The 12,899-nt window shown below is 49.3% G+C and overlaps 1 protein-coding gene across 1 annotated transcript in view; it reads right to left on the bottom strand.

The window, feature by feature from the left end:
- LOC139233962 (gasdermin-A3-like) overlaps positions 1 to 667 on the bottom strand; it is a 49,166-nt gene extending 48,499 nt beyond the window's left edge. Inside the window, exon 1 of the mRNA XM_070864666.1 lies at positions 491 to 667. The gene's annotated coding sequence lies outside the window, so the exon portion shown is untranslated. The remainder of the gene's footprint in view (positions 1 to 490) is intronic.
- Positions 668 to 12,899: the final 12,232 nt, after the last annotated feature.

Genomic DNA, 12,899 nt, shown 5'->3' with positions numbered 1-12,899 from the left:
ACTGAGGGTAAACGATTGTGGAGCCTGGAGCAGGATGACAGGCGGTAAAATCGGGCTGGTGAGTGAACATGAAACGGACAGGCGGCTCCAATCCCCACCCTGCACAGCTCGGTCCCGCTCTCTGCTGACTTACACACCGTTACTGTTACACTTTAAAGTCCCTCCCTGTGTTGTATCAAATATCAGAGCTGCACTGTCGGGCGGTCAGAGCCGTGCCCTGAATGGAGCGGAGTTCACTCAGTAACAGAGCACGACCCCTGTAACCCGGGGAACCATCCTGTTTCTTACCGTCACTCACACATCGCCCGCCGGTTGGGACCCGAGATTGGAAGGACGCCGAACGTGAACACTCTGCTCCCGCTTCTCCCCGATCCTCACTGCTCCAATTTTTCAGAGATTGTTTCCAACCAATAATTGGATAATGTTTCCAGGACCCACTGAACATCTCCGCGGACCCCCGTTTGAGAAGCACTGCTGTAAAGGCGCTTACCTGAAGGATCCGGCCGTTCTGGTCTCTTTTCACCCACCAAGTGTCACACAGCCTCCTTTATAGGTTTCAATGGCTATCCAACATCCCCGTCCCCCCGATGTTAAAGGCAGAACAGGGTGTGTTGGAGGTGTGTTGGGTTCCTGCTTGAAATGTAATCATTGTGTGCTAATTGGCTGCTGTGTCTTCATAGGCGGTCCCTCGAGCGAGGATGATTTGCTTCCACAAGAGTTCACAGATGTTTCAACATTACAACAGTGATAACACCAAGAATTTAATCCATTTTGCCATCTCTCATGGCCTCGCAACTCCCATGTGTCAATCGCAGATAAAGCTTCTCTGACCACTTCCTCATTTGGCTCTCCATCCACTATCGGGTCCTGCTCATTATTCCTGAATCAATCTACTGGTTATGTTTAGAATTACTCCACAAGACTGAGTACTGTAAGCTTAAACTGATGTGACCTTAGTCTCTTTAATAGTGCCAAAGCAGCACAGCACACAACCTTTTACACTCGCTTGCATGAGGCGTGTAGGTGACCCTTGGGCCTCCAACAGGTGCTGGCCATCATCATCATAGGCAGTCCCTCGGAATCGAGGAAGACTTGCTTCCACTCTTAGCATGAGTTTGTGGTGGCTGTACAGTCCAATACGAGAACCACAGTCTCTGTCACAGGTGGGACAGACAGTCGTTGAGGGAAAGGGTGGGCAGGGAGCCTGGTTTGCCGCACGCTCCTTCCGCTGCCTGCGCTTGATTTCTGCACGCTCTCGGCGACGATAATCGAGGAGCTCAGTACCCTCCCGAATGCACTTCCTCCATTTAGTGCGGTCTATGGCCAAGGACTCCCAGGTGTCAGTGGGCATGTCGCACTTTATCAGGGAGGCTTTGAGGGTGTCCTTGTAACGTTTCCTCTGCCCACCTTTGGCTCGTTTGCCATGGACGAGTTCCGAGTAGAGCGCTTGCTTTGTGTCGCAAGCCAGTCTTGTGTCTGGCATGCGAACTATGTGGCCTGCCCAGCGGAGCTCATCAAGTGTGGTCAGTGCTTCAATGCTGGGGATGTTGGCCTGGACGAGGACGCTAATGTTTGTGCATCTGTCCTCCCAGGGGATTTGCAGGATCTTGCAGAGACATCGCTGGTAGTATTTCTCCAGCGACTTGAGGTGTCTACTGTACATGGTACACGTCTCTGAGCCATACAGGAGGGCGGATGTTACTACGGCCCTGTAGACCATGAGCTTGGTGACAGTCTTGAGGGACTGATTTTCAAACACTCTTTTCCTCAGATGGCCGAAGGCTGCACTGGCGCACTGGAGGCAGTGTTGGAGCTCATCATCAAAGCCTGTCTTTGTTGATAGGAGTCTCCCGAGATAGGGGAAGTGGTGCACGTTGTTCAGGGCCATGCCGTGGATCTTGATGTTTGGGGGGCAGTGCTGTGCGGCGAGGACAGGATGGTATAGGACCTTTGACTTACTAATGTTTAGCGTAAGTCCCATGCTTTCATACGCCTTGGTGAATACGTCGAGTATGTCCTGGATTTCAGTCTCTGTGTGTGCACAGATGCAAGCATCATCCGCGTACTGTAGCTCGATGACAGAGGTTGGAGTGGTCTTCGACCTGGCCTGAAGACGGCGAATATTGAACAGCTTCCCACTGGTTCTGTAGTTCAGCTCCACTCCAGCGGGGAGCTTATCAATTTTGAGGTGGAGCATGGCAGTGAGGAAGATTGAGAAGAGGGTTGGGGCCATGATGCAGCCCTGCTTGACCCCGGTCCGGAAATGAATTGGATCTGTGATGGATCCGTTGCTAAGGATCACGGCTTGCATGTCATCGTGGAGCAGGCGGAGTATGGTGACATACCTTTGGGGGAATCCGAAACGGAGGAGGACGCTCCATAGACCCTCACGGTTGACAGTGTCAAAGGCCATTGTAAGATCGAAGAAGGCCATGTATAATGGCTGGTGCTATTCCCTACGTTTTTTCTGCAGCTGTCGCACTGCAAAAATCATGTCCGTTGTGCCCCAGAAATCCGTACTGCGACTCCAGGAGGATCTCCTCGGTCACGGGGAGAAGACGATTGAGGAGGACTCTAGCAATGACTTTCCCAGTGGTTGATAGCAGGGAGATTCCTCTGTAGTTGCCGCAGTCGGACTTGTCCCCTTTTTTAAAGATGGTCACGATCACTGCATCTCTAAGATCTCCCGGCATGTTCTCCACCCTCCAGATGAGAGAGATGAGGTCATGTATTCGCGCCAATAGTGCCTCTCCGCCATACTTCAGTGCCTCAGCAGGGATTCCATCCGCTCCCGTAGCCTTGTTGTTTTTTTAGCTTTCTTATGGCCTTTTCGACCTCATGCAGTGTTGGGGTCTCACTGAGGTGATGGCGGGTAGCATGCTGCGGAATGGAGTCGAGAACACTCACGTCAAAGGCAGAGTCTCGGTTGAGGAGATCTTTGAAGTGTTCCTTCCAGCAGGCCCTGACTGCCTCGGTGTCCTTGATGAGTGTTTCCCAGTTCTTGGCCAGGAGTGGGGTGGGGCCTTGGGCGTTTGATGCTGGTACACTCATCATAAATGATGAAACTGAGTACTGTGTACAATGAGCTAGTGTGACCTTAGCTCCTTTAATAAGACTCCAGACTGCAGGTACCACTTGGGGGCCTGCATATAAACCGTGCTCCCAAGGGATGCTGGGATCCCCTGGGACTCCAACAGGTGGGACCTCTGGTGGTCAGGTGTCATACAGGTTACAAGAGGTTAAATACATAACATCACTCCCCTGTGAAGTCAACAGTACACTTATTTACAAGGTGAGACAATCTGGGGCTTTTCGCTCCTTTGTCGATTGTCTCGGTACAAATGCAGGTGTGGGTGAGTTGGTCAGTTCTTCACTGGGCTGTTGGGCAGCCGGCCTTGCCAGGCTGCTGGGGATGATGAGTTCAGCTTCGTGCTCAACCATGATGTCAGTTGCCACTTGTGTGTGTGTTGGAGGGTCAAAGTTGGTGGTGTCTTCTTCGGGTTGTTCGTAGCTGTTGGTGAACTGCAATTTGATTTGGTCCAAATGTTTTCTGTCCATTGGCCAATTTGACCTGAAACATCCTACTCCCCTCTTTGGCTGTGACCATGCCAGCAAGCCATTTAGGACTATGTCCATAGTTGAGCACGAACACAGGATTATTGATCTCAATATCGCGTGACAAATTTGCGCGGTCATGGTACACACTTTGTTGATGCCACTTGCCCTCCACATGATCATGGAGATCAGGGTGGACAAGAGAGAGCCTTGTTTATAGCACCCTTTTCATGAGCAGCTCGGCTGGGGGTCTGGTGCGGTAGCTGAGCAGCACTCGGGACAGCCGGGAACCTTCCAACACTCGTTTCAAGCTTTGCTTGATGGTCTGAACTGCCCATTCTGCCTGGCCGTTGGATGCGGGTTTGAACAGGGCAGATGTGACGTGTTTGATCCCGTTGCAGGTTATGAATTCCTTGAATTCAGCACTGGTGAAGCACGGCCCATTGTTGCTGATTAGGACATCAGGTAAGACGTGCGTGTCAAACATGACTCGTAGGTTTACAACATTGGCCGTGGACATACTTACAGACATTATTGCACATTCAATCCATTTTGAGTAAGTGTCCACGACAACCAAAAATATTTTGCCTAGAAATGGGCCAGCATAGTCCACTGTTTGGAGGGCCACGACCACAAACTTAGCGGTGCCTCTCTGGGTGCATTGCTCAGCTGAGAGCAAGTGTTGCACTGGCGCTCGCATGACTCTAAATCTGAGTCGATGCCAGGCCACCACACATGGGATCTGGCTATGGCTTTCATCATTACAATGCCTAGGTGGGCGCTGTGCAGTTCACACATGAACCTATCTTTGCCTTTCTTGGGCAAGACCATGCGATTGCCCCACAATAGACAGTCCACCTGCAGGGACAACTCGTCTTTGCGTCTGTGGAATGGCTTAATCGCCTCCTGCATCTCCGTTGGGACACCGGACCAGCTCCTATGGAGGACACAGTTTTTTACCAAGTAAAGGATCCTGGCTGGTCCAGGTCCTGATCTGGCGGGCCGTAACGGGGGAATTCTCGTTCTCGAATTCCTCCATGACCATGAGCAAGTTTGCTGGCTGTGCCATTTTCACCTCAGTGGTGGGCAATGGCAGCTGACTGAGAGCATCTGCGCATTTCTCTGTGCCCAGTCTGTGGCGGATTACATTGTTGTATGCCGACAGCGTGAGCGCCCATCTTTGGATGTGGGCAGAGGCATTGGTATTAATCCCTTTGCTTTCAGAGAAAAGCGATATGAGCGGCTTGTGGTCAGTTTCAAGCTCAAACTTGAGGCCAAATAAGTACTGTGCATTTTCTTCACCCCGTAAATGCACGCCAAAGCCTCTTTTTCAATCATGGACAAACTCCTGGGCGCATAAGGTTAAAAAATCCCCGATACGTTAGCCTGTTGTAACACACACCTGACCCCATATGACGAGGCATCGCAAGCTAGTACTCATCATTTACAAGGGTTATACAGGACAAGCAGTTTTTTTGAACACAACAGATTTCTGGCTTTCTTAAAGGCTGCCTCTTGTGAATTCCCCCATACCCAGTCGTCTCCCTTGCGCAGGGTGCATGTAGCGGTTGTAGCAGGGTGCTTAACCCACATAGGGAATTACCAAAATAGTTAAGGAGTCCCAGGACTGACTGCAGCCCCGTCGCGTTCTGTGGTCTCGGCGCGTTCTTGATGGCCTCCGTCTTGGCGTCAGTGGGTCTGATGCCGTCTGCTGCAATTCTTCTTCCCAAAAACTCGATGTCCTACCCCAGGAAAACACACTTCGAGCATTTCAACCTGAGCCCCACGCGATCCAACCAACTAAGAACCTCTTCCAGATTCTTCAAGTGCTCAATGGTGTCCCGACCTGTAACCAGTATGTCATCCTGGAAATCCACGGTGCAAGGAACCGACTTTAGCAGGCTTTCCATGTTCCGCTGGAAGATAGCCGCAGCCGACCGAATCCCGAACTGGCACCGGTTATAGATGAACAGACCTTTGTGCGTGTTGATGCAGGTGAGGCCTTTCGAAGACTCCTCCAGCTCCTGCGTCATGTAGGCTGAGGTCAGGTCCAGCTTGGTGAACGTCTTCCCTCCAGCCAGGGTCGCAAATAGGTCGTCTGCCTTGGGTAGCGGGTACTGGTCCTGCAGCGAAAAACGGTTAATCGTTACTTTATAGTCCCAACAAATTCTAACCGTGTTGTCCTCTTTAATTATCGGGACAATCGGACTAGCCCACCGGCGCGATGATGCCTTCTCGCTACAGCCTGTACAGTTCAATTTTCACTTTTTCACGCATCATGTACGGGACCGCCCGTGCCTTGTGATGGATGAGTCGCATACCGGGAACCAAATGGATCTGCACTTTCACCCCCGAGAAGCTTCCAATGCCTGGCTCGAACAACGATGGGAACTTACTCAGAACCTGGGCACATGAGGCGTCGTTGACGGACGAAAGCGCTCGGATGTCGTCCCAGTTGCAACGGATTTTTCCCAGCCAGCTTCTGCCAAACAACATGGACCATCCCCTGGCACAATCCACGGCGGGAGTTCGTGTACTGCTCTGTCATAGGAGACTTTGACTTCTGCACTGCCAATTACAGGGATTGGTTCCTTGGTGTAAGTCCTCAGTTTGATGTGGATGGGGCTGAGCTTGGGCCTGTGTGCCTTTTTGCCCCACAGCCTCCCAAAGGCCTTTTTACTCATTGTGGACAGATTTGCACCCATGTCCAGTTCCATAGATACTGGAATACCGTTCAGTTCAACTTTCAACATTATTGGTGGGCATTTCGTAGTGTATGTGTGTACCCCGTACACTTCTGTCTCCTCGGTACGAGTCTCCAATTAAGCCTGGTCCACAGTGGATCGATCTTCCTCTGCAACATGGTGGTTTACAGGGTTGGCAGCTCGCCTGCATATTCACAGGAACTAATCCCTGTAATTGTTCTGCAACCGTTGCATGCATAGTGCTTGAAGCGGCATTGATGGGGCCGATGATCACCTCCACAACACCAACAAGGTGTTAACTGCCTCGCATTAACGATTGATGGTGGACTCTGGGTCAACTGAGGTCGGGCAGCAGCAGCCGGCATGTACGTTCTGCCATGTACATTTCTGCTCGAAACTGACGTTACTTTATGCACAGTACTGGCCGAAACTTCTTTACTCTGCGAAATCTGTTTGGTGTTGTCGCTGGTGGACATAAATGCCTGGGCTATCGTTATGGCTTTACTTAGATTTGGAGTTTCAACAATCAACAGTTTGCGAAGGATTGTCTCATGTCCAATGCCCAGTAGAAAAAAGTCTCTGAGCATTTGTTCCAGGAATCCCTCAAACTCACAATTTTCTGCGAGGCGCCTTCATTCGGCTACATAGCTCGCCACTTCCAGGCCCTCCGATCGTTGACACGTGTGGAACCGATACCTCGCCATCAACGCGCTTTCCTTAGGATTTAGGTGCTCCCGGCCCAGCGTACACAATTCTTCGTAGGATTTCTCTGTTGGTTTTGCCAGAGCCAGGGGATTTTTCATGAGGCCATAAGTTGTTGCCCCACAGACAGTCGGGAGGATCGCCCTTCGTTTGGTAGTGTTCGCTTCCCATTCCATCTCGTTGGCCACGAAGTATTGGTCGAGTCTCTCCACGAAGGCCTCCCAATCGTCCCCTTCTGAGAACTTCTCCAGGATACCCACTGTTCTTTGCATTTTCGCGATGCTGGGATCCCTTGGGACTCCAACAGGTGGGCCCTCTGGTGGTCAGGTGTCATGCAGGTTACAAGGGGTTAAATATATAACAAGTGCGCCCTCTGGTGGCAAATCCTACACAGTTATAATGTTTACATACATAACATCACTCCCCACCAATGTCTTTGATACAAGTTCATTACAAGTTGAGGTGGTCCCTTCGCTCCCTGGTTGAACGCCTGAGTTCGAATGGTGGCATGGGTGAGTTGGTTGGGACATTGCTGCACTGCAGCGCGGCTGGTCTGACCAGACTGTTGGGCATGGTGGGTTCATCCTCTTGATTGACGGTGAAGTCGATTGCTGGTTTGGTGTGTGTTGGTGGATCAATGATGGTGATGTCCTCTTCAAGTTGTTCCTGGTTGTCAGTGAATCACAGTTTGGTCTGATCCAAATGCTTTCTGCACGTTTGTCCATTACATAGTTTGACAATAAACACTCTATTCCCCTCCTTGGTCAAGACAGTGCCAGCAATCCATTTGGGACCATGACCGTAATTAAGGACAAGCACAGGGTTGTTTACATCAATGTTACGCGATACAGCTGCGCGATCGTGGTACATGTTTTGCCGGTGATGCCAGATTTATACATGATCATTAAGATCCAGGTGGACTAAGGAGAGCCTGATTTTGAGTGCTCTCTTCATTAACAATTCCGCCGGGGAAACCCCGGTAAGGGAGTGGGGTTGCGTCCGGTAGCTGAGCAGAACCCGAGATAAACGGGTGTGCAGGGAGCTGTCTGTCACGTGGCTCTGTTTGATAGTTTGGACTGCCCGTTCCGCTTGACCGTTGGATGTGGACTAAAACGGAGCAGGCTGGACATGCTTAATGCCATTGCAGTCATAAACTCGTTGAATTCCGAGCTGGTGAAACACGGTCCATTGTCACTGACAAAGACGCCGGACAAGCCATGGGTGGCGAATATGGCCCGGAGGCTTTCAATGGTGGCAGTGGACGTGCAGGATGACATGATTACACATTCAATGCATTTAGAGTAAGTGTCTGCTACTACCACTACTACTAAGAACATCTTTCCTAAAAGGAGGCCAGCGAGATCCATTAGTATCACTAGTAAAAGGTTGCGTCGTTAATGGGAGCTGGTCGGCTTTTCCCGGGGAAATGCAAGATGAAATTAAGCCGTTTCACCGACGTAAAGAGGAAATGTCCATCCAGTCGGATTGTCTCTTATGGGGTAATTGCGTGGTTTTGCGAAAAAAAGGCAGGGAAATGTTTAAACTCGACCAACACAGTACCCACCCAGGCATAGTCATGATCCTGGACCACGGTTTCGAGGGCCATGACCAAAGACTCAGTGGAGTCTCCCTTGGTGCATTGCCCAACTGTGAACACGTGTTACATTGCTGTACGCTGACTCCAAATCCGAGTCAATGTCGGGCCACCAAAAGTGCGACCTGGCGATAGCCTTCATCATGACTATGCCTGGGTGGGTACTGTGTAGGTCGTGTTTAAACGCACTTGGAGCATTTCAGCCTGAGTCCCACTCTGTCTAGTCGACTTAGAACCTCTTCCAGGTTGTGCAGGTGTTTAATGGTGTCACGACCGATGATCAGGATGTCGCCTTGAAACACAACGCTGCGCGGAACCAATGTTCCTCTGGAAAATGGCAGCAGTTGTAGAAACTTTTGCAGTTGGTTTTTATGTTCCTTGCAAGTTTACTCTCATGCTCTATTTTTCTCTGCTTAATCAATCTCTTGGTCCTTTTTTGCTGAATTCTAAACTGCTCCCAATCCTCAGGCTTGCTACTTTTTCTGGCAACTTTGTATAACTCCTCTTTGGATCTAATACTATCCTTAATTTCTTTTGTTAGCCATGGGTGGGCCACTTTTCCTTTTGTGTTTTTATGCCAGAAAGGAATGTATAACTGTTGCAATTCATGTATTCGTTCCTTAAATATTAGCCATTGCCTATCCACCGTCATGCCTTTTAATGAATCTTCCCAATCTATCATAGCCAATTCATTCGTCATACCTTTGTTGTTTCCTTTGTTTAGATTTAGGACTCTAGTTTCGGATTGGACTTCTTCACTTTCCATCTTAATAAAAAATTCAATCATGTTATGGTCACTCTTCCCGAAAGGACCCTGCACAACAAGACTGTTAATTAAACCCTTCTCGTTACACAATACCCAATCTAGGATAGCCTGTTCCCTAGTAGGTTCCTCAACATACTGCTCTAAAAAAACCATCTCGTAAACACAGCAGGAATTCATCTGCCACAGTATTATTACTAATTTGGTTTGGCCAGTCTATATATAGATTAAAGTCACCTACGATTACTCTAGTACCCTTGTTACATGCATCTCTAATTTCCTGTTTGATGCTGCTCCCTACATTACCACTACTGTTTGGAGGCCTATAGACAACTCCCACCAATGTTTTCTGCCCCTTGGTGCTCCTTAGCTCCACACAGACTGATTCTACATCTTGATTTTCTGAGCCAATATCCTTTCTCACTACTGCTCTGATTTCATCCTTTACTAACAACGCCATACCACCCCCTCTTTCTTTTTGCATGTCCTTCCTAAATATCGAATACCCTTGGATATTCAGTTCCCAACCCTAGTCACCCTGCAACCATGTCTCCATAATTGAAACTATATCGTATCTGTTTACATCTATTTGCACTGTTAATTCGTCTACCTTATTACAGATGCTTCGTGCATTCAGATACTATGCATTTAAATTTGCCTTTTTAACATTATTAGATATTTTAACATTATTTTGTATTATAGCCCTATTTGTCTTATCACTATTGTTTCTTACCTGGACCCTATTTGCTAGTGCACTCTTTTGTTTGGATGCTCTGAACCTTCCTGACATAATCTGGTTATTCTTACCACAATCACTTTCCTGCATTGCTTCCTTTTCTTTTCTCTTTAGCATTCTAGATTGTTCTCTACTGTGACTGTCCTCTCCCACCCTCCTTATTTAGTTTAAAGCCCTATCTACCTCCCTAGTTAGTTGGTTCGCTAGAACTCTGGTCCCAGCATAGTTCAGGTGTAGTCCATCCCCACAGAACAACTCTCTCTTTCCCAAGTATTGGTGCCAGTGCCCCATGAATCAAAACCCACTTCTCCCACACCAGCCTCTGAGCCACACATTCATCTCCCTGATTCTATTGACCCTATGCCAATTTGCTTGTGGCTCAGGTAATAATTCAGAGATTATTACCTTTGTGGTTCTGTTTTTCAATTTAGTCCCTAGCTGTTCAAACTCTCTCAGCAGAACCTCTTTCTTAGTCCTACCTATGTCATTGGTATCACGATAACTGGATCCTCCCCCTTCCACTCCAAGTTCTTGCGTGGGCAGTAAAAAAGGGTTTTCAGACCGCTGGCTTCTCGTCAATCTCAAAACACCTAGTTTACATTTTTGAAAATGGGAGTTATCGCGAGCGATAGCAAATGGGCGGTAGCGTTAAATTTTTCTGACATTCTGCCATAAAGTGTGACCATCCTTAGCAACGGCATGGCAACACTCGATTCCCACGATTCGGGAGGTCAAGCGTCATCATGACATGCGCAGAAGAGAGGGAGCTCAGAGACACTAAAAGCGTGTGTGGCTGTGGTGTGTGCTTTTTTGGTGGTTGTGGGAGGAACGACGGAGATTCACCAGCAGCAAAAAGCCCACTAAACACCAAGAATATAGTTGCCACCGAGTTTTTGTCCAACAAATAAGATATTACATGGAAGGGATGGAGGAGGCCCTGGAGCTGGTAGCCAGGAATACTGGTGGCAGAGGGCTCCCAGTGGTCCCGGAGCACAGCACTGCACCCCATTACCAACCAAACATGAGAGCCAGCAGCAATATCTTGCTTATGGCTCGGAGCACGCTCGCACCTCAGGACCGTCCTCTCCCGTATCCGTCCATGCAACGCTTCGGCCATCATCGCGCCCCCCGCCCCCCGCCACACCACCCCGCAATAAAGCATTACCTGAGGACCTCCTCGGCCAGGCAGCTTGGAGTCAGGAGGGGAAGGGATAGAGGTGGGAAGGAGAAGCAGAGTGGGCCGGGGTGTGGGGAGGGTGAGGAAAGGGGTTGGTTTGTACAGAAATACTGATGATTTCAGACTAATATTCAGTTTAATGTTTTTTATTTAACAAAACCGTGTAGCACATTGGCTCAGATAGCTGCACCATTAAACGCTGGTGATTCCTTAACATCAAAGGGTATAATCACAATTAACCTCAATCAACTTAAACTTTAACTGTCACCAAGGTGATGTCCAGCATTGATGTATGGCCTGCACACCCAGCAGTGTGTCAGCCTTGTAAATAACACCAACGTTCTTTCAGGCAAAGCGATCATTGATGAGCTCCTGACATAAGGCTCTTGCAGCTATCATGCCACCATGGGCCCTTTCATGTGGTCTACAGTGGGGCGGGGGCATGGTTTCAGCATCAGCCTGATTGTCTGGCCCAATATCAGCATCTGCCTCCTCATCCTCCTCTTCCTCCCTCTGGTGAGGTGGACTGTCAGACTCATCAGGCAATTCTTGTCCCCTCCTGATAGCCAAGTTGTGTAGCATGGAGCACACCACCATAAATTGAGCTACCTGCTCAGGATGGTATTGGAGCTCGTCTCCTGAGTGGTCCATGCATCTGAAAAGCTGATTCAGTACTCCAATGGTTTTCTCCACGATATTGCGAGATGCTCTGTGGCTCTCGATTTCGGTGTGGGTGTCACGCAGGGGGGTCATCAGCCAGGTGGTGAGGCCATATCCTTTGTCCCCAAGCATCCAGCATTGACCTTGTGGCTCATTGTTAAACAAGTCAGATACAGTGCTCTCACGCAGGATGTGCACATCATGGATTCGGCCTGGAAATTGAGCATTCACTGCCAGTAAAATTTGCTGGTGGTTGACAACCAGCTGGACATTCAGGGAGTGGAATCGTTTGAGGTTCCTGAAAACCTCAGCATCCTGAAAAGGTGCCCGCATTGCGATGTGTGTACAATCTATTGGAGAATCCTCGAGCCCTCTCACTCTGTGCCTCCCTGGTCATAGGGAAGCTGATTAAGTCCCTCCTGCATGCGTACAAAGCTTCAGTGATCTGTCTAATGCAGCGATGTGTGGCATGCTGAGAAAGTCCACAAATGTCGCCAGCTGTGGCCTGAAAAGAACCTGAGGCGTAGAACGACAGTGCCGTGGTGGCTTTGACCTTGACAGACAGTGCAGTTCTGATGGTGCTGGCAGGCTGCAGTTCTTCCTTTATCAGCTGGCATACCTCAGTGATAACCTCTTTGTGGAAGCGCAGTCTCCGAAGGCAGATGGTGTCGGGCAAGTCGAGGTAACGAGGTAAGAATGCTTCTCCTGGTACTTGCAGGGAGTGTAATGTCTGGTCGTCCTCATCTGTCTGTCATTTCGTACATTGGGCGCATAATGCAGTGCAGTGTTTCTTCGGCGATGTCGAGTCTGCTGCATGTATTTGGTCAGCAAGAGAGGATGAGAAAGGACAGGCTCCATTGCAGTAGCACTCTGATTGCCACCGATTACAGATAAACAAGGAATGTCCCGACACACACACCTCTTCAATGCCAATCAGTCACAGTGTGGTCAAGATTTTTTTTAGAGATGTTCACATCAACTCCAACAACCTGCAGAGTACATCCGAA

This window comes from Pristiophorus japonicus, chromosome 21 (genome assembly GCF_044704955.1).
Source record: "Pristiophorus japonicus isolate sPriJap1 chromosome 21, sPriJap1.hap1, whole genome shotgun sequence".
Lineage (NCBI taxonomy): Eukaryota > Metazoa > Chordata > Chondrichthyes > Pristiophoridae > Pristiophorus > Pristiophorus japonicus.
Note: the sequence above shows the minus strand (reverse complement) of the source record. Positions and strands in the feature narration are given on the sequence as shown.